The sequence below is a fragment of the Mesoplodon mirus genome, assembly GCF_964341445.2.
Source record: "Mesoplodon mirus genome assembly, chromosome: 11".
Classification (NCBI taxonomy): Eukaryota; Metazoa; Chordata; class Mammalia; order Artiodactyla; family Ziphiidae; genus Mesoplodon; species Mesoplodon mirus.
Genome location: NC_138987.1, coordinates 19,533,331 through 19,558,437, shown reverse-complemented (window position 1 = coordinate 19,558,437; position 25,107 = coordinate 19,533,331). Strand labels below are relative to the sequence as shown.

The 25,107-nt window shown below is 38.4% G+C and overlaps 1 protein-coding gene across 6 annotated transcripts in view; it reads left to right on the top strand.

The window, feature by feature from the left end:
• Nucleotides 1-25,107, top strand: part of CEP83 (centrosomal protein 83) — a 146,275-nt gene that overhangs the window by 17,683 nt on the left and 103,485 nt on the right. For 4 of the 6 annotated variants that reach the window (XR_014295240.1, XM_082634806.1, XM_082634807.1 and 1 more), the window contains exon 1: nucleotides 6,423-6,853. The exons of 1 other annotated variant lie outside the window; for it this stretch is intronic. The gene's annotated coding sequence lies outside the window, so the exon portion shown is untranslated. Of the gene's footprint in view, nucleotides 1-6,422; nucleotides 6,854-14,328; nucleotides 14,505-25,107 lie in introns of those variants that run through there. One more of the 6 variants, XM_082634808.1, reaches the window with a different exon arrangement.

The following is a 25,107-nucleotide window of genomic DNA, read 5'->3' as shown; positions in this document are numbered from 1 at the left end:
TGAATTTACTCCTTTTTGATGCAATTGTAAATGGGATTGTTTTCTTAGTTTCTCTTTCTGATAGTTCACTATTAGTGTACAGAAATGCAACCAATTTCTGCATATTGATTTTGTATCCTACTACTTTACTAAATTCATTTATTAGTTCTAACGGTTTTTTGATGGAGTCTTTAGGGTTTTCGATATATATTATTAATTAATAATTAATTAATATAATTACTCTATTATATATTATAATATTTTCTATATATAATATTCTTTCCTTTGCCTAACTGCTCTGGCTAGGACTTCCAAAACTATGTTGAATAAAACTAGCAAGAGGGGGCATCCTTGTCTTATAGGATCTTACAGGAAAAGCTTTCAACTGTTCACTGTTGATGTTAGCTGATGGATTTGTATGATGTTAGCTATGGCCTTGTCATATATGCTCTTTGTTGAGGTATGTTCCTTCTATACCCACTTTGATGAGATGCTATTATCTTAAATGAGTTATTGTTCGAACTTAATTTTTATTTTTAAATTGTAGAAGTTCTTTTATATTCCTGTTACAAGTCAATTGCTAGATATGTGTGGTGAATATTTTCCAGTCTGTTGTATAATGCTGTCTTTGAAGAACAGAAGTTTTTTTTTTTTTTTTTTCTATGCTGCATGGCTTGCGAGATCTTAGCTCCCCGACCAGGGACTGAACTCGGGCCCTCGACAGTGAAAACGGGGAGTCCCAACCACTGGACTGCCAGGGAACTCCCCAGAACTTTAAATTTTGATAAACCCTAATTTGTCAAATTTTTCCTTTATGATTAGTGCCTTTTGTTTCCCATGAAAGAACTATTTGCATACTCCAACATTATAAAGGTGCCCTTCTATGTTTTCTTCTAGAAGTTTTATGGATCTGGGTTTTATGTTAGGCCTATGAGTCATTTTAATTAACTTTTGTGTACAGAGTGAAATAGGGCTGAAGTTCGTTTTTTATAAAAAAAATAGATATCCAGTTGTTTTAGTAATATTTGTTGGAAAAAAACCTTTTTTTCATTATTTAATTGCTTTGGTGCCTTAGTAACAGATGAAATGATTGTATATGTGTGGGTCTATGTCTAGGCTCAAATCTGTTTACTAGCCTATCCTTATACAAATAACATACTGTCTTGCTTACTGTAACTTTATAGAAAGATTGAAATCAGGTAGTGTAAGTCTTCCAACTTTGTTGTTTTTAATGATTGTTTTGGCTATTTTAGATCTTTCATCTTTTTAGATAAATTTTAGAATTATTTGTCTATGTCCTAAAGAAAAGCCTTCTGGAATTTTGATAGGGATTGGGGTGAATTTACAAATCAATTTAGGAAGAACTGACAGCTTAGTGATGGAGTTTTCCCATTCAAGAATATTATGGGGGCCTCCCTGGTGGCGCAGTGGTTGAGAGTCCGCCTGCTGATGCAGAGGACACGGGTTCGTGCCCCGGTCCGGGAAGATCCCACATGCCGCGAAGCGGCTGGGCCCGTGAGCCATGGCCGCTGAGCCTGCGCGTCCGGAGCCTGTGCTCCGCAATGGGAGAGGCCACAGCAGTGAGAGGCCCGCGTACCGCAAAAAAAAAAAAAAAAAAAAAAGAATATTATGGGTTTTTTCCTCCATTTATTTGTCTTTTAAAATTTCCTTCAGCTATATTTTGTGGTTTTTCAGTACAGAGGTCTTGTACATATTTTAAGTTTATTCCTAGGTTTCTGATGTATTGGATACATTATAAATGGTGTTGTCTTCAATTTCATTTCCCAATTTTTGTTGCTGGTAGGTAGAAGTAGAATTGATTTTTGTATATTGATCCTGTATCCTATGACTTGCTAAATTAATTTATTAGTTCTAGTAGCTCTTTTGTATAGTCCATAGGCTCTTCTTGTGTATATAATTATGTTGTCTGTGAATAGTTTTACTTCTTTTCAATGTTGTCTGTGAATACAATTTTACTTCCCATTTTTTAGTGATATAGTCCATATGCCATAAAATCAACCCTTTTCAAGTGTATATTTCAGTGGGTTTTAATATGTTCACAAAACTATGCAACCACCGCCACTATCTAATTTCAGATTATTTCCATCACCCCACATATAAACCTCATACTCATTAGCAGTCACTCTGCATTGTCCACATCCCCTTCCCTAGACGACGACTATTTTCTTTCCCTATGGATTTGCCTATTCTGGGCATTTCATATAAATGAAATCATGCAATACGTGTCTTTCACTTAGCATATAATGTGTTCAAGGTTCATCCAGGTGGCAGCAGGAATCAGTACCTTTTATGGCTGAATAATATTCCATTGTGTAGATTATAGCACATTTTGTTTATTCATTCATTAGTTGATGGGTATTTGGATTGTTTCTACTTTTGGGTTTTTATGAATAATGTTGCTATGAATATTTGTATACAAAATTTTGTGTGAACATAAGTTTCCAATTCACAAGGAACTGCTGGGTCATATGGTAACTCTATGTTTAACCTCTTGAGGGGTTGCCAAACTATTCCCAAGTCACCATTTTACATTCTCATCACAGGGGTACAAGGGTTCCAATTTCTCCACATCCTCACTAACACTTGTTATTGTCCATCTTTTGAGTATAGTCATTCTGGTGGGTATAAAGTGGTATTGCATCGTGGTTTTAATTTGCATTTCCCGAATGATGCTGGTCATCTTCTCATATGCATGTTGGCCATTTGTATATCTTCTTTGAAGAAATCTGTATTCAAATCCTTTGTTCATTTTTAAATTGGGTTGTCTTTTTATTGTTTAATTTTAAGAGTTCTTTATATATCTTGAACACAAATCCCTTATCAGATACATGGTTTTCAAATATTATCTCCCATTCTGTAGGTTGTCTTTTCACGTTCTTTTTTTTTTTTTTTTTTTTTTTTTGTGGTACACGGGCCTCTCACTGTTGTGGCCTCTCCCGTTGCAGAGCACAGGCTCCAGACATGCAGGCTCAGCGGCCATGGCCCACGGGCCCAGCTGCTCCGCGGCATGTGGGATCTTCCTGGACTGGGGCATGAACCCGTGTCCCCTGCATCGGCAGGCAGACTCTCAACCACTGCGCCACCAGGGAAGCCCCTCTTTTCACTTTCTTGATGTTCTTTAAAGCACAGTTTTAAAATTCTGATAAAGTACAATTTATGTTTTTTTCTTTGTGCTTTCAGTGTCACATCTAAGAAACCATTGCCTAATCCATTGTTGCGAAGACTTATGGCTTTTTTTTTCTGATGAATTTTATAGTTTTAGCTCTTACATTTGGATCTTTGATTCATTTCAACATTTGTACATAGCATGAGGTCCAAGCTCATTCTTTTCCATGTGGATATCCAGTTTTACCAGTACCATTTATTGAAAAGACTATACTTTCCCCCACTGAATTATCTTGGCACATTTGTCAAAAGACAACTGATCATAAGTGTAGGGGTTTACTTCTGGCCTTTGAATTCTAGTCCACTGATCTATATTTATGTATGTTTTTGGCAATATGGCACTGTCTTGATTATGTATGTAGTTTTGTTGTAAGTTTTGCAATCAGGAAGCCCAAGTCTTTCCAATCTTTATGTTTTTTTCTTATTGTTTTATTGCATTGAGATCTTCAATATCATTCTGAATAGAAGTGGTGAAAGCAGACATTCTTACGTTCGTGATCTTAGGGGAAAAAGTTTTAGTATTTCACTATTACATTTTTCAAACATGTTATCATATTGAGGAAGTTCCCTTCTATTCCCAGGTTGCTGAGAGTTTTTTAACATGAGTAAGTTTTGAATTTTGTCATATGCTTTTTCGGCATCTATTGAGACTATCATTTTGTTTTTCTCTTTCTTCCTGTTAATGTGGTGAATTACACTGACTTTTCAATGTTAACCTAATTTTCCCTGGTCATGGTATCTTATCCTCTATATTGCAAGTTTCAAGTTGCCAATATTTCATTCAAACTTAAAAAGTCTATATTCATGAGACATATTGGTTTGTAAATTTCTTGTAAACTGTCCTTGTTAAGTTTTGGTATCAGGATTATGTTGGCCTTATAAAATGAATTTGGAAGTGTTCCTTCTTGCTCTATTTTGTGAAATAGTGTAGGACTGGTATTTTAACTTCTTTAAAATTTACTGGTGAAGCCATCTGGGCCTGGAGTTTTATTTGTGGAAGGTTTTTCATTACAAATTCAGTTTCTTTCATAGGTATTTGGACAATTAGATTTTCTTTTCCTTCTTGTGTCAATTTTTTGGTAATCTTTTCAGGAATTTGTCCATTTCACTTAAGTTAAATTTTTTGGCATAAACTTGTTGAATTATCCCTTTAATATCTGTGTAATTACATTAAAATGAAAACTTACACGCAGAATAATAAAGTAGATGACAGAAAAGGAATCAGGGGAAAATAAGCACATAACATGGCAGAAAAAGGACATGTGTGTGTGGTAGGAGTAAACAGTCTAGTGACAGAAAGAGGGAATTATAGTTCAGTGTGGCAAATGCCATGAGAGGCACACAGAGAGCACACAGGAAGGATACCCAGTCCAATCTGGGAGTCAGATCATGATGTCCAAATGATAAAAGTTTGTCCAACTCTAGGTAAATTAATGTAACCAAATCTGTGGACACTTAAAAAGCTGAGACTTAGATCCCAAATATAATTACTTCACATTGGTTATCCACCTGTGAGGGTCTGTAGTAAACTGGCCCTTTTTCACTGGCATCGTTAATTAAAACACAATTTTGTTTTTGTAAAAATGATATATTCATTATACAAAATTCAAACAAGATAGAAAAGGTCAAAAGATAAAATAAAAATCAGTTGCATTTTGGCTGACATCCTTCCTGATCTTTTTGTATTTACATTCACATATATACACATGCATACTCATGTTTGGATGAAGCACTGTTCATGCTAAACTGTACTCTGCTTTTTAGGGGGAAAAAGAAACCTATATGCTGTGGACATATTGTTGTGTAAATAAAGAGATTTACATCATCGTTTTTAGTGGCTCAAGGGTATTTCATTGTGTGTAGGTACCATAACATATTTAACTAGTGTCCTAGCGATGGTACTTACATTGTTTCCATAAGCACTTATGATCAAAAGGGGGTGAGGAACATCCTCGTAAATCTGTTTTTCTTTTTATTTTCTTTAGAGCGCATGACTAGAAAATGAGTTTGCTGGGGCAAAGCCTAATTATTTTGTTAAATTTTGGTAATTAATGGTGTACCAATTTCAAGTTCACACCAGTTAGGCATGACAGTAATTGTATCCCCACCTCACTGTCTACACTGATAGACAAAAAGGATGTTTGCAAGTTGAACATCTTTTCATTTGTTAATTAGAAGTTTGTTTTTCTTGGTTTAAGAATGTCCTATTGATATCCTTTGCCAATTTTATTTATTGTGTTAAGTTTTAAAATTGATATTGTATGAGCTTTTTGTGTATTAGGAATACTTTTTTTTCTTTTTCCACAAGATACAAGTTTATATTCCATTAGTTATTATTTGTGTGTAGATAACAATCTTTATGTGGTTAATTTTTATCGATTTTTTTCTTTAATGATTTCTGGTTATTGCTTCATACTTAGAAAAGGCCTTTCTCAGCTCAAGATTATAGTCACCTCGATTTTCTTGTAATATTTTTATGGTTTCATTCTTTACATTTAAATTCTTGTCATCTGGTATTAAACAAATGAAACAGATGTAAAGCCGGTCCCCAGTGTTTAGTAATTCCTCAGATAATCTTTTTCCCACTGACCAATGATTTGTAACATATAGTTCACTGATACCACTGAGACCAGTGGGCCTTGAACTCGAGCCAACATTTTGAGATTTGGAGCGGGCGGTGCGTGGAGGGACTCGCGCCTGGGCCTCTTTCCTGACCTGGCCGTTTCTGCCTGGCAAGCTGCGCCGGCTCCCCACTCGTGGGCCAAGGCCCCACGGCCGACGCGGTAGGCAGGAGACTTCGAGACTCATTCCGTCTGCACGGTCGGGCACGAAGGAAGGCGGGGGTGGCGGCAGGACCACTATCAGTGCCCTCAGGGAAGAAAAAGTGTCGGACGAGCCAGCAGAGCGCAGGAGAAGCGCGAAACTGGGGGAAACCGCCGAGACGTTGCGTGGGGAGGAGGAGAGGGAGAGCGGCTTCCCGCTCAACTGCGCGCGTCACTCTGGCTCCGTGAGGCAAGTGCCGGGCCCCGGACTGTGCGTTCCCTTCGGCTCTAGGGATCTCCGCGGCCCCCAGAGGCCTCTCGGAGCGCCGACCTGGCCCCGCCGTTCCCCCTGTCGTTGGCCGCCCCCCCGGCCTCAGCTCGCTTGCCGCCGCCGGCGTCCGCGGCGTCGGTGACGTCGGCGTGGGGGCGGGACTTCCTGCTTCGCGCGGCCTTAGGTCTCGGGACTCAGCGCGCACCGCGGTGTTTGAAGGGTGGCGGGTGGCGGGCGGCGGGCTGGGGTTGGTTTCCCAGTCGGACTTCGGCTCCGGCCCCGCACCCCAGGGAAGGCCAGTCTAGCGAGGAGGAGCGGGGTTTTTCTCCATTGCCGCCGCCGCCCTTTCCGCCTTCGGAGCTCTCGGGATACCCCACATTTCCAGGGGTCGGGAGCCCGAGGGGCGCGCTCGGCCCTCCGGCTCCTGCTCTTCAGCCTGCGCCGCGAGCGGCCGCCAAGACCTCGCCAGGAGTGACGGGCTGGGCCTGCACCCCGCGTGCGGGACCGTCTCCCGTGGCCCCAGTGCCCCGGCGGGAAGAGTGCCGTAGGCGCCCGTGGCTGGAGCAGTGGAGGTGTCCACCTGGCGAGTGCGGCCGGAACACCGGTCACTGTTAAGTTTTCTGTGCGCACGTTGCAAGGTCCGAGTGTGAGTCTGGTACGTAACGCTGTCTTGTCCGTGGTTTGGAATGCTCATGGCTTTTTTCTTCACAACTTACCCTTGAATTCTTCTTTTGTTATTTTTCCCGTAAAGCAAGTGGAGCGGGTGCTAGAAAAGTAGGCTGGGAGAATGTTCTGTCGCCGATTAAATGCACGTGAAACTCTTTATGGGGCTTTTTGATGAACTCCAGAGTGGTGCTTGGGTAGCCTCAGTTTAAAAGCTGGCTAAACGTGTGGTACCTCCAGTTTCATTTGTGAAAAAAAATAAGCTGCCATTTTCGTTGACCCTGAAGACAATTCTAACTGTGATGTTGGCTGTCATTACAAAGATAACGTTAGAATATGTGAGTGCAAGCTGGGCTCTAATGGACATTTTGTTGTAGCCTTAGTGTCCAACTTTGGCCAGAAAAATGGGTACTTAGCTCTTAAAAATGCCCATTGTCAAGTATTTTAAAAGCCTTTGGTCACATTAGTTGTAACGATGAAACTATTTCAGTAAAATCTCGAAGATGTCTAGGATAACAAGAAGCTTGTGCTCAGGTTCTCATATCAGTAGTATATAGTTCATAATGTGTTCAGACTATGAGCATAAAATACTTGAGTAGATCTAAAACTATTTCAGTAAAATCTCGAAGATGTCTAGGATAACAAGAAGCTTGTGCTCAGGTTCTCATATCAGTAGTATATAGTTCATAATGTGTTCAGACTATGAGCATAAAATACTTGAGTAGATCTAAAACTGAGTGGGTTGTTAAAGCACTGCTTTTGTTACCAAGCAACATCTTTGTAAACAAGTCTAATATTCAACTAGAATGTAATTAAATGTATCTATCCTACAATTATCCGGATTCAGAGTTCTCTAAATTCATAGTTTAGCCTGGAGGTGGGTATAGTTCATACTCACCTTTTGTACTGAGCTGTGATTTCAAACGCATTTTGTTTAGAATTATTAGAATGCTTTACATTTCAGAGTCGTATAGGATTCTACAGCGAGTTAAAAATGGATTTGAGTTACCCTTTGGTTTTGGGGGACATAGTATGTCAGGTGTTCCCCTTCCTTTGAGTATTTTCTAACCAGGTGAAGTGTGGTTATATTTAGGAATTTTATCAACTAGTAGGGTAATACCAATTTAGGGTAACATAGAGCATTGAGAGAACACTTATTGCTCACAGGTGGTTTTTTTTTTTTTTTTTTTTTTGCTGTACGCGGGCCTCTCACTGTTGTGGCCTCTCCCGTTGCGGAGCACAGGCTCCGGACGCACAGGCTCAGCGGCCATGGCCCACGGGCCCAGCCGCTCCGCGGCATATGGGATCCTCCCAGACCGGGGCACGAACCCGTATCCCCTGCATCGGCAGGCGGACTCTCAACCACTGCGCCACCAGGGAGGCCCCACAGGTGGTTTTTAAACCTTGGTTTAGCCAGTAATCTCACTCTTGCTCCACTCATTGAACCCTTAATGATATAATTTGTATGGCAAGTAAAGGCATACCTTGGAGATATTGCGGGTTTGGTTCCAGACCACTGCAGTAAAGCGAGTCACATGAATTTTTTGTTTTTGCTTTCCAGTGCATATAAAAGTTATGTTTACACTATACTGTAGTCTATTAAGTGTGCAATGTGCATTGTGTCTAAAAAATGTACATACCTTAATTTAAAAAATACTGTATTGCTAAAAAGTGCTAACCATCATTTGACAATGCAGGGTTGCAACAAACCTACAATATGTAAAAAATGCAGTGTCTGAAGTGCAATAAAGTGAGTTTTGCTGGTAGTTAGTTTTTAGACCACTTTTTTTGTGATTTTTTTTTTTTTTTTTTTTTTTTGGCGGTACACGGGCCTCTCACTGTTGTGGCCTCTCCCGTTGTGGAGCACAGGCTCTGGACGCACAGGCTCAGCGGCCATGGCTCACGGGCCCAGCCGCTCTGCAGCATGTGGGATCTTCCCGGACCGGGGCACGAACCTGTGTCCCCTGCATCGGAAGGTGGACTCTCAACCACCGCGCCACCAGGGAAGCCTTTTTTTGTGATATTTTGAATGCAGTAACCTTTCAAGTATGTAAGAAAGTAGGTGAGAACATTTGAGACACCGTGAGACTGAATGACTTCTTTGAAATCAAACTATTAGTAATGGGAATCGGAACTTGAAGTTTTATATTCTTTTTTTAAAATTTTATTTATTTATTTTGGCTGTGTTGGGTCTTCGTTTCTGTGCAAGGGCTTTCTCTAGTTGCGGCGAGCGGGGGCCACTCTTCATCGCGGTGCGCGGGCATCTCACTATCGTGGCCTCTCTTGTTGCGGAGCACAGGCTCCAGACACGCAGGTCAGTAGTCGTGGCTCACGGGCCCAGTTGCTCTGCGGCACGTGGGATCCTCCCAGACCAGGGCTCGAACCCATGTCCCCTGCATTGGCAGGCAGACTCTCAACCACTGCACCACCAGGGAAGCCCGTTTTATATTCTTTACATCATGCCCTGACTGTATTTCAAAAATCCGTAGATTTCGTTTTAGTCCTTTCCCTCTTTTTCCTGCATGCTGGTGTTGAAGTAATGGAATATTCAAGAATGGGAAAGAAAAGCAAAGAAGAAAAATCAAGAGTGATTCATGCACGTTGTGTGATAAAATCCTTAGTAATCAGAAGTCAGCATTTTGTCATGGGAAGTTTTAATTCAAGAAGCTTAGTAGAATGAAATCTTAACAGATTAGTGAATGGTCAGAAGTGTGTGTGTGTGTGTGTGTGTGTGTGTGTGTGTGTGTGTGTGTTTTCTAGGTACTCTCTCTGCCGAAAGAAAATGAGTTTTATTTTAACTTTGTCATACATAATGTATTAGGTTCAGCAAGTAATTTTTTCAAGTTGTCTAATCTGTGTGTACTTTTAGGGAATGTTTATGTGTATCTGTGTAAAAATTTTCCAGAAGTACTCTTTCCTGCTGACTGAAGTTCACATTTCTTAATCTGAACTCTTCAAAGTCTCATCAAACTCTGCCTTTTCAAGTTTATGTTCTTTATAGAAAAGCTATACTCTGACCAGACTGGTTTCTTCACCATCCTCTAAACCTACTATGTGCTTTCTGCTTTCCTTACCAGTCTTCATGTCACTGCCTGATTTCTTTCCTTCTTTCCTCAAATCTGAATTGTACCCTTTCTATAAAGTTCAACTCTGCAGTTCTCTACCCTGTTAGGGTCTGTGGCTGGGCCTAAGAATTAAATTGATATAGATTAATAGGAGAAAAACATACAAGTTTAAATTTTTTTTTACACGTACATGGAGAATGAAGACCAGAGCAGAAAGCTTTTACAGGTCTTCCTCGACTTACAGTGGGGTTACCTCCCCTATCATAAGTTGATGGGTTTAATGTACCTAACCTACTCAATCTACTCAACATCATAGCTCAGTCTAGCCTGCCTTAAACATGCTCAGAGCACCTATATCAGCCTACAGTTGGGCAAAATCATCTAACATACAGCCTATTTTATAATAAAGTGTTGATTATCTCATGTAACTTATCGAATACTGTACTGAAAGTGAAAAACAGAATGGTTGTATGGGTCCAGAGTTGTCGTAAGTGTATCGGTTGTTTACCCTCCTGATTGCTGGGAGCTGCAGCTCGCTGCTCCTGCTGCCGCCCAGAATCATGAGAGAGTGTTGTACTGTGTATCGCTAGTCTGGGAAAAGATCAAAATTAAAAATTTGATGTATGGTTTCTACTGAATGTGAATTGCTTTCGCACTATTGTGAAGTCGAAAAAGTCCTAAGTTGGGGACAGTCTATGTCTTTTAGACAAAGAACAAGTTTGTGAAACATTGACAAGACAGAGTGTTGGGCTAGGAGGAGTAAATTGTGGAGGAATGACTAGGAAGATAAGGGTTAGTTTAACAAGTTTGTACACATTTCTCGGCTTTGATTCCCCGTCTCTGGCGATAAGAATGTCTTTCGTCCTCCTGGTATGGGGATGGCACCTTTCACATGGGAGTTTTATCTCCTGCTTTCTGGAAGAAGGAGGGTCAGAGTGCTCCTCTTGTATCTGCTGTTTCTCAGGTGCCTTTAACTACATCAGTATACCGAAGCGGCAGATTTGGGGGTAACACGTCCTAAACTCCACCTCTGAAATCCTGTAGAGTGTATTTGTCAGTCCTACCATTTGATACTTTATATTGTATTGTTTTATCATATCTATGTACGTCTTATCTTCCTAACTAGATTATAAGCTCTTTAGGCACAGGACATCAGATCTCAGTGAGCTGTATCTTTAATCTCTTCCAAATAGAAGTTGCTAAATGAATGTTTATTAGAGATAAGGAATGTGTATTTCTACTTTTTTCGTTCCTCCCATAGTGTAGTGCAACTAAAAGAAAATCTTTTGAGAGTAACTGAGGGAGGAGGGGCAACTGTCAACCATAAGGGGATTAGAGAGACGGGATTCACTGGAATTAGAGGTAAAGTTTCTGTTACTAGAAAGTGTGAATAGTTGAGAATTTCCCATGACCACATCAGCAATAAGGACTCCCTCAGGAATGCTAGCACTGTTTCCTAGTGGGCTTGGGAGTTTGGTCAGTTTCTTGGTTCTTCCTTAGTAGAATCTGGGTTTAAAAAAAACACTTCCCCCAGTCTTTCCTTTCTTTCCTCCTCCCTGTCTCCTTCCATTCCTGTCTTCCTATTTCCCCATTTTGCCCTTTTCCATTTTACTTTTTACCTAGTAAAGACTTAATTTATGAAATTATATCAGTACTTTTATTTGGCCCTCATAAATTAGCAGTTCTCTTAAGTTTTATATTTTTCTGTGAGGAGTGCCTCTCTGGGTCATGGAAGGATCACAGACTCTGTAGTCTAGCACTATTTTTTTTTTTTTTTAAGTTTGAGATATAATCCAGGAAGAAAGAAATTAAAGTCATGAAGTGTCCAGTTATTTGTTTTCTGTATATTGTAACTTCAAATCACTTTTGGATTAAAATTCATGGAGTTAGAAGGAACCTAAACCTAACCATTCTCTTCTGTAAAGTGCTTATCACTCTCAAAATATGTCCTTAAATAAATTCTAGGTAATTTTTATAGTCTTGTTGAAAATTCTGTTTCTGATGCTTATGACAAACAGTTAATTCAGTTAAAGGTATAAAAAAGTTGAGTCTCAGAGTACATTTATAAATCTTGGTTCGATTCAGTTGTTTCTTAGTGAGCTGGCTGTCTCAGCTTCTGAATTGTTGTGCAGTATAGCATAGCAACCATTGGCAACAGTAGCATTGGACTCCAGGGGTTTTCCCCATGAAGTTGCAGCGTATATCTCTAGTGTTCACATTCAGTCTGTCTTTCACAACTGAATCACATTAAGGCAGACATTTGAGGTATTGTTAAACTGAAATTGCGTATGATATAATTAAGTATATATTTTTTGAGTACTGACAAATTATCACTTTCATGTTTTCCTCCTAGAGATGCATGATAAATATATATTGAATTATGGTGTGTGAAGGACATGTGAAAAGACTGGTTCAATTAAAGATTAGTCTATTCTGGACAGAAAAACTGTTAAGTAATAATTAACATCAGAGTTCTACACAACTGATACAGCCAGCCAGAGCTGGAGTGGATGAAGTTGAAATGGTTCTTCTCTAGATAACATTTTTATATTACTTCCAGAGGTTCATAGAGAGCATAGCTTAATAAGCATGAATTAATAGGCACCATGATTTTATGGGAAGAGAATTATGACTCAGGTGACCATGGCTTGACTAAGTTAGTCACTTAACCTTTCTTGGCCTATTTTCCCATTTCAAAAAATAAATTCCTGAAAATTTCTTTGAGAAACTGTATCCTTCCGATTTAAAGCAAGTTTTATTTCTTCTATTCATTGGTTTAGTCAGTGTTTGAGTGCCCATTATGTGTCTTGCACTATGCTAGGTGCTAATTGTGAATAAGACATAGTGCCAAGTCTCAAGCAGCATGTTTGGTAGGAGAAATGGATTAAGTCATTATTTGTAATATAACCTGGGAAGTGCTATAAAGATAAATAAGGGTGTGTTCTGGGGGCATGTAGGGAGGGCATCTGACTGCAGACATGATACATTATGACTGAGGAATGCCTCATTAGAATTATGTAAGGGTAATTTGAGAGTGTACAGAGAAGTATTCAACCTGGCCTGGAGGGAGTTAATCCATCAAGGAAAACTGGGGAGTTTCTCTGAATTGGAGAGACAGAGTCAGAAGTCGTCAGCCACAGTGGTAGTTAAGATCCTGGGTGTAGACAAGAGCTGGTGAACATCAGCATGTAATGAGGAGGTGGAGAAAGAGAATAGGGAGGAAAACCAGAGAAGGGTAGAGCTTTGGAAGCCAAGGGAGGAATGAATACCACACTTAGTATACTGATTGAGTGAAGGTTGCTAGTCAAGAAACATTGTGTACCACTATAAATGTAAACCCATCTTTGCAAAGGTGCTTTCTACAAAGATCTGAACTTGCAAATGGGGGTGGCTTAAGTCTTTGGTTAGCGTCATAACATAGAGGAAGAAGTATATGTTTTGGAGCCTGAATCCTGAGACTGAAGATGAAAATCTTGGCTCTCCCACTTTACTAGCTGCTTGACTTTTTGGAAAAATTACTTAATTTTAGGGTCCTCAATGTCTTCATATGTAAAATGATACTTTTTTTTTTTCCACATGAGTCATATGGATTAAAAGATACATGTTGTAATGCCTGACTCAGTTATAGTGGGCACCTATTAAATGTTAATTTTTATCCATTCCACTGTTACAGACTCTTCTAAACACCTTTCTTTTTTGCCTCTTCTCCCCACCCCTGTACCCCTCATCATAATCTTTTATCCTTTTATCCAAGATCCACCAGAATTCCTGCCTTTTCCTTGATGCCTTTCTATACAGATGATAATTCCAAATTTTCTATCATGAAATGAACATATTCTTGTATCCCTCAGAACTTTCATATCCTTTTATTTTTAACCTTAAGGAAATTTTATTGACTCATGTATAAGAAGTCTGCAGATAGGTGGTTCTAGGATTATCAAATCATTGGCTTAGTGACATCATTAAGAACCTGGATTCTTTCTGTTTGCTTGGCTATTTGAACTTAGGCTTGATTACAGCAGTCCAATCATCACATTTTCTAAAGTTCAGAAGAGGTAACTTTTCTACCCAATTGTGAGCATACAGTTCAGTGATCTTTAGTACATTTATAGAGTTATACAGCCATCATCACAAGACAGTTTCAGAACATTTCCACTAAACCTCCCCAGTTTCTCCCAAGCATGTTTGCAGTCAATCCATCTCCCAACCTAGTCCCAGCAAACCATTTAGCTGCTTTCTGTCTCTATACATTTGTCTTTTCTGGACATTTCATATAAATGGAATAAAAAATATGTATACTAGTCTTTTGCATCTGGCTTCTTTCAGTTAATATTTTTGAGGTTCATCTGTGTAGCATGTATCAGTATTTTGTTCTTTTTTATTGCTGAATAGTATTCCCTTGTATAGATATGTCACATTTTATTTATCCATTTATCAGTTGATGGACATTTTGGATTGTTTCCACTTTTCGGCTATTATGAATAATGCTGCCATGAAGATTTGCATAAGTGTTTGTGTGAACATATATTTTCATTTCTCTTGGGTAGATTCCTTGGAGTGGAATTGCTGAGTCATATGGTAAGTTGTAGGGTATATTTGGTCTTTGTCCCTGATTACTGACACAGAGCTTCTAAAACCCTTGGAATTTCCTGAGTGATAAGGAATATCTTTTGTTATTCATAATGAGCCCCTTTTGATCACACCTAAGTTTATGCTAATGTGGTGATTTAGAAGGGATCCCTAGATCACCTCAGAAGGGACAGGTCACCAGAAAGACCAAGTAATGAAATGGTTGGAATTTTCAACCTTACCCACTAACCTCTGGGAAGAGGGAATGGAGACTACTATAAAAACTCTTGAACAGTGCAATTCCAGGAGCTTCTGAATTGATGAATACCGGTGTTGAAAGAGTGGCATTCCCAGAGGGCAGAAGCTCTGTGCCTCTTTCCCCATACCTTGCACCATGCAACCCTTACATTAGGCTGCTCCTGAGTTGTATCCTTTATAACAAAGCAGTAATAGTAAAGTGCTTTGAGTTCTGTGAGCCGTTTTAGCAAATTTTAAAACCTGAGGAGAGGGTTGTGGAACACCTGACTTACAGCTGGTTGGTCAGAAATGTAGGTGGCAGCCTGGGACTTGTGACTGGTGTCTGAAATGGGAGCAGTCTTGTGAAACTGAGCCCTTAAACTGTGGGGTCTTCAGTACTTCTGGGTAGTGTCAGAACTGAATTAAATTGAATGACTACTGGGGACTTCTCTGGTGGTCCAGGGGGTAAGACTCTGTGCTCCCAGTGCAGGGGGCCTGGGTTCGATCCCTGGTCGGGGAAGTAGATCCCACATGCACGCCGCAACTAAGAAGTCCGCGTGCCGCAACTGAAACATGCCGCAACGAAGATGCCATGTGCTGCAGCTAAGACCCAGTGCAGCCAAACTAAATAAATATTAAAAAAAAAAAAAAATTAGGACACTCAAGTTGGTGGATGGAGGAGAGTGGAGAATTAGTTGATGTGAGGAAAACACTACAGAAGTGTTCTAACAACAGTTTAGAATTAGTTTTTAATCTTTTAAGAAACTGCCAAATTGTTTTCGAATGTGACCAATTACATTCCAATCAAAAATGTACAAGGGTTCCAGTTTCTCAACAGTCTCATCAGCACTTGGTATCATTCTGCCTTTTTGATTATAGCCCTTCCACTGGGTGACTAGTAGAGTCTTGTGATTTTAATTTACATTTCCCTAAATACAAATGATGTTGAGTTTTTCATGTGCTTATTAGCCATTTATTAAGTCTTCTTTGGTGGAACATCTATTCAAGTCGTTTGCCCATTTTTTTAGCTGTTTTTTTTTTTTTTCTTACTGAGTTGTAAAAGTTTTTTATATATTCCTGATAAAGGTCTTTTATCAGAGATCTACAAAGATTTTCTGCCAGTTTGTAGCTTGTTTTTTTATTCTTAATGGTGTCCTTGAAGCGCAAAGTTTTCAATGAAGTTTAATTTATCATTTTTTAGTTTTATGGCTTATACTTTTGATTTTGTGTTTCAGAACTTTTTGCCTAATTCAAGGTCACAAAGATTTCTCCTGTTTTTATTAAAATTAGTCTTTTTTATTTATTTATTTATTTATTTATTTATTTATTTTTTTGCGGTATGCGGGCCTCTCACTGTTGTGGCCTCTCCCGTTGCGGAGCACAGGCTCCGGACGCGCAGGCTCAGCGGCCATGGCTCACGGGCCCAGCCGCTCCGCGGCATGTGGGATCTTCCCAGACCAGGACACGAACCCATGTCCCCTGCTTTGGCAGGCAGACTCTCAACCACTGCGCCACCAGGGAAGCCCTAAAATTAGTCTTTTTTAAAAAATTAATTTATTTATGGCTGTGTTGGGTCTTCGTTTCTGTGCGAGGGCTGTCTCTAGTTGTGGCAGGCGGGTGCCACTCTTCATGGCGGTGCGCGGGCCTCTCACTATCGCAGCCTCTCTTGTTGCAGAGCACAGGCCCCAGACGTGCAGGCTCAGTAATTGTGGCTCATGGACCCAGTCGCTCCGCGGCATGTGGGATCCTCCCAGACCAGGGCTCGAACCCGTGTCTGCTGCATTGGCAGGCAGATTCTCAACCACTGCGCCACCAGGGAAGCCCGGTTTTTTTGTTTGTTTGGTTTTTTTGGCTCCTTCATTTAGATTTAGGATCCATATTGAAATAAATTTTGTGTATGGTATAAGATAAGGTCTAAGTTCTTTTTTATTTTCATGCCACGTGGATGCCAACTTGTCCTAGCACTATTTGTTAAAACGGCTATTCTTTTCCACCTTGGATTGTATTGGTACCTTGGTAAAAAATCAGTTGTTTATAACTTGAGTTTATTTTTAGTCTTAATTATGTTCTATGTATACTCCTGTACTTAACTCCAGTACCATACTGTCTAGATTCCTGTAGTGTTATATACTAAGTTTCAAAATGGGTAGTGTAAATCCCCTAACTCTTTCAAAAGTGATTCTGGATCCTTTCTATTCACATATGAAATTTAGAATCAGATTGTCAGTTTCTACAAAAAAAATTAGCTGGGATTTGATAGAATTTGCATTGAATCTATAGATCAGTGTGGGAAGAATTGGTAACTTAAAATTAGGTCTTCCAATTCATGAACATGTAATGTCTCCCAATTATTTAGTTCTTAATTTCTCTCAACGCTGTTTTAAAATTTTCTATATGTGTGTTGTACTTATATTAAATTTATTCCTAAGAATTTGATAGTTTTTGATTCTAATGAGAATGGAGTTTTTTAGTTTGATTTTTAGATTGTTCATTGCTAGTACATAAAAATACAATCAACTTTTTTTTTTTTTTTTTTTTTTTTGCGGTATGCGGGCCCCTCACTGCCGCGGCCTCCCCCGCTGCGGAGCACAGGCTCCGGACGCGCGGGTCCAGCCGCTCCGCGGCATGTGGGATCTTCCCGGACCGGGGCACGAACCTGTGTCCCCTGCCTCGGCAGGCAGACTCTCAACCACTGCACCACCAGGGAAGCCCACAATCAACTTTTATATATTGTTTCTACATAGGTGATCATGTCTGTGAATAAAACATTTCTACTTTCTTTCCAATCTGAATGTTACTACATTTTGTCATTTATTTTTGCCTTAATGTATGGGCTAGACTCTCCAGTGAGAGGATGAGTAGAAGTGTTGAGAGTGCTCCTGGTCTTGGGGGAAAGGTATGCAGATTTTCACTATTAAGTGTGATGTTACCTGTACATTTTCTGTAGATTTCTCTTTATTAGGTTGAGGAAGTTTCCTTCTATTCATAATTTGTTGAGAGTTTTTAGGCATGAATGGATGTTGGATTTTGTCAGATTTTCCTCTGCACCCAATGAGATGATCATATGGTTTTTATCCTTTATTCTGTTAATATGGTATATTACATTAATTGACTTTCAGAGCTTAAGCCCATATTCCCAGGATCAGTTTCATTTACTCATGCTATATAGTCTTTTACATATTGCTGAGTTTAGTTTTCCTAAATTTTGTTAAGAAATTCTGTGTCTATGTTCATGAGGGATTTTAGTCTGTTGGTTTCATTTCTCATGATGCCTTTGTCTAGCTTTGGTATCAGGGCAACATTAGCCTCATAGAAGGAGTTGCATGGCGTTTCCCCGTTTATTTTTTTTTTTTGAAGTAGTTTCCAAAGGATTGCTATTACTTCTCTAATTATTTGATGATATTTATCAGTGAAACTGTGGGAACCTGGGCTTTTCTTTGTGGCAAGATTTTAAATTACGAATTTGGTTTCCTCACTTGTTATATTTCTATTCAGATTTTCTTTATTTTATTTTTTTTTGAGTTTTGATACTTTTGTTTCCAGGAATTAGTCCAGTTCATATAAATTGTCTAAGTTGTTGATATAAAGTTCATATTTTTTAAAAGTCCTTTAAATTACTGTAAGGTTGGTAATGATGTTCCCCCTTTCATTCTTTGTTTTGGCAATTTATATCTTTTCTGTTATTTTCTTGGTGAATCTAGCTGTTCGACAACTTTGCTTATCTTTTCAAAGAATCAACCTTTATTTCATTGATTTTTTTTTTCCTGTTTCATTGATTTCCACTCTGATATTTCTTTTTTTCTTTCTTCTCCTTGCTTTGGGCTTAGTGTGCTCTTTTTTCCCTCCTAGTTTTCTAAGGTGGAAACCTAGACTATTGAAACCTTTCTTCTTTCCTGATATGTGTTTAAAGCTGTAAATTTTCCTCTAGGCACTGCTTTAACTGCATTTTATACATTTTGATGTGCTGTTTTTTGTTTTACTTCAATTCAAAATATATTTTGAATTTTTTTCTTGTAATTTCTTTGATCCATGGGTACTTAGAAGTGTGTTGTTGAATTTACCAATATTTGGGAGTGTTCCCAGATATCTTTCTATTGTGGATCTCTAAATCCATCATGATCAGATAACTTACTTTAATGATGTCATTTTTTTAAATTTATTGAGACTTATGGCCCAACATATAGTGTATGATGGAGTGTGTTCCATGTGTGTTTGAAAAGAATGTGAATTCTGCAGTCTTTGGGTAGAGTGTTCTATCAGTTATCTTAATTGTGCCATTCTAATTCCTCTGTTGATTTCTTTTACTATATTGTGTTATTTTCATTGTGATTGCTTTAGGGATTATAATATGTGTTTTAACCTATTACAGTCTTCTTCAGAATAGTACTAAATTAATTCTGGTAAATTATAGAAACTTTGCTCCAGTATAGGTCTTTTTATCTCTTCCTTTTTTTTTTTTGGCCCTCACTGTGGCATGTGGAACTTCCCCAACCAGGGACCGAACCCACACCCCCTGCAGTGGAAGCACAGAGTGTTAACCACTGGACCACCAGGGAAGTCCTTCCTCTTCTTTTTTTGTGCATGCATATTAAAAGCCCAACAACACAGTATTTTAATTAATACTAATTTGCTAATTAATTTAATTTGCTTAAAAGAAATGAAATGAGAGCAATTATATTTTTAGAGGTTTTTAAATTTTTTTTGCATTTACCTATATAATTACAATTTCCAGCATGTTTTATTTCTTTTAAAATAAAAGTGGATTTGTTACTTTCTGGTGATTTTTTTTTTTCAGCCAGAAAATCTTCCTTAAGTATTTCACATCAGGCATTTCTGACAGCAACAAGTTCTCTCAGTCTTTACCTGGAAATATCTTTAATTCACCATCATTTTTGAAGAACCATTTTGTTGAATATAGAATTTTTATTTGAAAGCTTTTTTGTTTGTTTGTTTTAAATTCCATTTTTCCCTCCCTCGCCTCATTGTTTCTGATGGGATGCCACCTGTTAATCATATTATTGTTCTCCTATATCTGATGAGTCATTTTTCTCTTGCTCCTTTTAAGATTTTTTCTTTATCTTTGTCTATTAGCTGTTTGACTGGTGTCTTAGTGTTGATCTCTGTGTTGGATTTTCTGGGCTTCTTGGATAGATAAATTAATATTTTAAATTTGGGATGTTTTCAGCCATCACATCTTTTATGTGTTTCTCTTTTTTTTTCTTCTGGAACTCTCATTACATTTATGTTGATACACTTTGTATTGTCTTTCAGATCTCTGAAGTTCAATTCATTTCTCTTCAATCTTTATTTTTTTTCTCTGTTCTTCAGGGTGGATACTTTCTCCTAATCTATCTTCAGGTTCATTGCTTCTGCCTTCTGTCATCTCAGGTCTACTGTTGAACCCCGCTTAAGTTTTTATTTCAATAATTATACTTTACAACTTCAGAATCTCCATTTAAAAAAACTGTTTCTATCTCCTCTTTGAGATTTTCAGTCCTGAGTCATTGTCATTACACTTTCATTGAATTCTTTAAATATGGTTTCCTTTAGTTCTTTGAACATACTTATCATAGTTTCTTTGAACTTTTTGTCTGCCAAATCTAATATTTGGGAATACGCAGGGACGGCTTCTATTTCCTGTTTTCCTTCCTGGGAATGGGTCATACTGTTTTTTTGTTTTTGCTTATACTTTTTTTTGAATACTGGACTTTTTTTTATTCTTTTGGCCACACTGCATGGCTTGTGGGATCTTAGTTCCCTGACCAGGGATTGAACCCAGGTCCTTGGCAGTAAGAGTGTGGGGTCCTAACCACTGGACCGCCAGGGAACTCCCTCCTGGACATTTTAGAGAATATTTTGAAACAACTCTGTGTTTTGACCTTTTTCTCAAAGGTTGATTTTTTTTTCTGTTCGTTTGTTTAGTAACTTGTCTGGTCTAAATCTGTGAAGTCTTTTTCCCCTACATTTTGTGGTTGCTGATGTCTCTGCTGTTTTATTTCCTTATTTTTAAACCTGGCTTACTATTTCTGCATAACTTAGTGTTCAGCCAAGGATTGGGCAGAGGTTGTGTTCAAGCAGCTTGGACTAATATGGCCAACACTAGTACTAATATGGCTAATATTGCTGATGGATCTGTGTGGGCTGGGCAGTGTATTCAAACACAGGTCATGTTCACGTCTGCCCTGGATTTTACTTTCCACCGACCTCTCTTGCATCTCTTCTGGGCGTGTGCTCTGTTGGCTAAGGATGTGTGAGTGACCTGGGCTTGCTCCCGTTTCTGGTGCACAAGAGACTGTCTTTGTTTTTGTCTTGACAGTCTTTGTTTCATGTGGGCTGGTAAATAATCTATTAAACCCCTTAGGCTTTCTCACCTCCCAGAACTCCTGTAAACTTCCCGGCTGGTCTGCCAGGTTGTTGCTTGCTACACGGAGTCCTGCACCCTCAGGCTAAGGGTGCCACTGGCCCTCACTGTGAGCTGCCACAGACATCTCTGCTTTAATTGACAATGCACCGGCTCAACAGATTACCTTCAAGTAGTGGGGGTGAAGTTGCTGTTTTACAGTCTGCCCTACCCTTGTTAAACTCCTAAGCACCCAAAAGGTAAGAATGCTGTAGACTCATGTTCTTACCCAGAGTTCAGTTGTTTTTGTGAATAAACACTTCTCAGTTTGTTGAGTGCGTTTGATTGCATTCCAGAGCATTGACGTGGTTGATTTTTGGCTGTTTTGTGGAGAGGATTTGTTGACCTGCTCCTTCTCTCATGCTGGAAATAAGAGGCCTGTTTTTTGGTTTATGTGTGGAATTCTTCTCTCAGGAGGATAAAGCTTATCCCATCTTTCTTTTATATTACTCATAAGTCTTTGCACAGCATTAGACATTTATTGATCACTCCAAATGTACTTGAGTTAAATTTCCTGATTTTCTTCAAGCATCAAATTATATGGCATTTGGGGTTGGGGAATTACAAGCTCTAAGTAGTTTCTTGCTTTCCTTATCCTTTTGATCAGTGGAAGGAACTGCTTACTGTTCATTCAACAAGTGTTTATTGACTACCTGTCATGTTCCAGCTATTGCGTAGGGTTTTGGGGTATAAAGATGACTAAGACATAATCTCTTATCCCAAGGAGGTCTTTGCCCAGTGAAGTATCAAATGGTATCAAATAGCTGATTATAATGTGGTGAAGTAAATACATTGATAGGGATAAACGTGTGGCATTATGGAAGAGCTCTCAAGGGTACTTAACTCAGAATAGATTGGGGGGGAACAAAAAGGGAAGCATCCAGGAAAGACTTTCAGAAGGAAGTAATGACTGAATTGAATATGAAGATGAGTGAAGGGTGAGATTAGGAGATTGTGTTCTAGGAAGAGAGATCAGCATGGGTGAGAAAAAGTGTGGTGTGTTCAATGAACTATAAGCAGTTTAATGTTGGGGCATAAGTACATATCGGGGAGTCGTAAGAGATAAGGATGGAAGGGTAGAGAGGGCCCAGATTTTGAAGGGTTTTGTATACTATATTAAAAAGCTTGGATTAACCTTTATTGACCAATTCTGCAAAACTGTGAGTGGGAAGTACTTTAGGATTCTGTCAAAGTTTGATTTGAATTTTGTTTAATTACATTTTCAACTACTTCCAAAGCCACAATAAAAGACTCTGGGGGGGTGTGTGTATTTCAGATGTGCTATGAGCTGGATTTTAAAACACTAGAGACCAACAGCATATTAACTGATAGAGAATAAAAGATCTGATATGTCTTTAGAATAACATCTTATGACCTTAAATTTTTATTATTAATATACATGAATAAAATGATATAGTGTTTCTAAATATTGGATTCTATAAGATTTAATTTGAAAAAGAAGCTTAATTGCTAAAATTCTTTGAAAACTCCTATTGTATTTAGATAATAGGCAGTTATATTGATAAGGGAATTATAAGCTGAGCCATAGATTTGGTTAATTTTGTGGAGTATGGATTTGAGGCTGACAACAACCACTTTTTTTTTTTTTTTAGTCTATTTTTGAGTATGGCATAAACTTGCATAGAAGGGAATGGAATTTGAGGACTTCTGGGTTATTTCCTGAAGTGGGGGCTGGAACTTCATCTTAATCTTTTATATTTGGTCACTGTTTTCTGATCTGAAAAGGGGATGCTTTTTTCCTCCTCCTTTGGTCTTCAAGTAGACTTTGAGGTTCCTCTCCTTTTTCCTCAGTGACATTTTCCCTCTGATTATAAACATAACCTATGTTTGTTGTAAAATAAGAAAAGTGCAGGAAATGCACAATTAATAAAATCAAACATATCATCCAGAGATAATCATAAATATTTTAGTACCTATCCTCTATCTTTTCCTATGCATATATAGTCAGTTAATATACTTTTTACAAAATAAGGATTATACAACATTTTATAATTGCTTTTTCTACTTCTGTAACAAACATTTACCAATGTTATTAAATATTCTTTCATAACTTTTTTTTTTAAAGAAAAATTTAACTGTGACATCATCTGGGCCTAGAGTTTTCTTTTAGGAAAATCTTTTTTCTAAAGTTCATACTGTTTGTTTTTAAAAATTGCTTTATAGGATATAATTGATAAATAAATTATACATTTTAAAAGTAAACAACTTGTTTTGTTATACATATACACCTGTGAAACTATTACCACAATCAAGGTATTAAATATATTCGTCACAACCTAGTTTCCTCATGCTCTTTAGTGATCTTTCCCTCCTTCCCCCACCTCCACCAGCCACTCACTCCTATTCCCAAACAATCACCTATCTGCTTTCTGTCACTATGATTAGTTTGCATATCCTGGAATTTTATATAAATGGAATCATGTAACATATACTCTTTTTTGTCTAGATATTTTTCACTTAGCATAATTATTTTTGAGATTCACCCACATTAACGCATCCCTTTTATTACTGAATAGTTCCATTGTATGGATATATCACAATTTGTTTATCCATTTACCTCTGTTGGACCCATGTTTGAGTCTCACAAATAAAGCTGCTATGAACATTTGTGTAAAAGTCTCTGTTTTCATTTCTCTTGATTAAATACCTATAAATGAAATGGTTGGATTATATGGTAAGTGTATGATTAATTTTTAAGTAACTGACAAAGTGTTTTCCCAAACGATTTTCCTATTTTACATTTCCATCAGTAGTTTATGACAGTTCCATTTCCTCTGCATTCTAGTTAATAACTTGCTGTGATCAGCCTTTTAAATTTTAGCCATTCTAATAGGTGTATAGTAAGTAGTATGGCATTGTGTTTTTAATTTGCACTTCACTAAAGACTAATGATATTTAACATTTTTTCACGTGTTTAACCATCCATGTATCTTCCTTGGTAAAGTGTCTATTCAAATCTTTTGCCCATTTTTTTGTTTGTTTTGTTAAATTGAGGTGTTTTCTTGTTATTTAGTTTTATTTATTTATTTTTGGCTGCGTTGGGTCTTTGTTGCTTTGCGCCGGCTTTCTCTAGCTGTGGCAAGTGGGGACTACTCTTTGTTGCAGTGCGCAGGCTTCTCATTGCGGTGGCTTCTCTTGTTGCGGAGCACGGGCTCTAGGTGCGCGGGCTTCAGTAGCTGTGGCACGCGGGCTCTAGAGTGCAGGCTCAGTAGTTGTGGCGCACGGGCTTAGTTGCTCCGTGGCATGTGGGATCTTCCCAGACCAGGGCTCGAACCCGTGTCCCCTGCATTGGCAGATGGATTCTTAACCACCACGCCACCAGGGAAGTCCCCCTGTTATTTAGTTTTGATAATTTTTTATGGATTCTGGATGCAAGTCCTTTATCGATATATGATTTGTAAATTATTTCTTCAGCCCTGCTTATCTGTCCATTTGCATTACAGTGTCTTTTAAAGAAGTTCTTAATTTTAAAGTCCAGTTTTTCAGTTTTTTCTCTTATGGATTATGCTTTTGGTGTTGTATCTAAGAAATATTTTAACTCAAGATCAAAATAATTTTCTGTGTTTGCTTCTAAGAGTTTTATGTATTATGTTTGTGTTTACATACACATTTTGATTCAATTTTGTGCATAGTGTGAGGTACGACTTGAAGTTCATGTTTTTGCATGTGGACAGGCAGTTGTTCCAGGACCATTTGTTGAAAAGACTGTCCTTTCTCCATAAAATTGACTGTGCTATTTGTCAAAAATTAGTTGACCATGTATATTTGTGTCTATTTCTGAACTCTCCTCTCTTTTTAATGGGTTTATGTGTCTGTCATGATATGAATGCCACACTGTTTTGATTTCTGTAGCATTTTAATAAGTCATGACTTCATGTGCAAGTTCTCTACTTTGTTCTTTTTCAAAGTTTTGGCAATTCCAGGTCCTTTGTGTTTTTCTATAAATTTTATAAC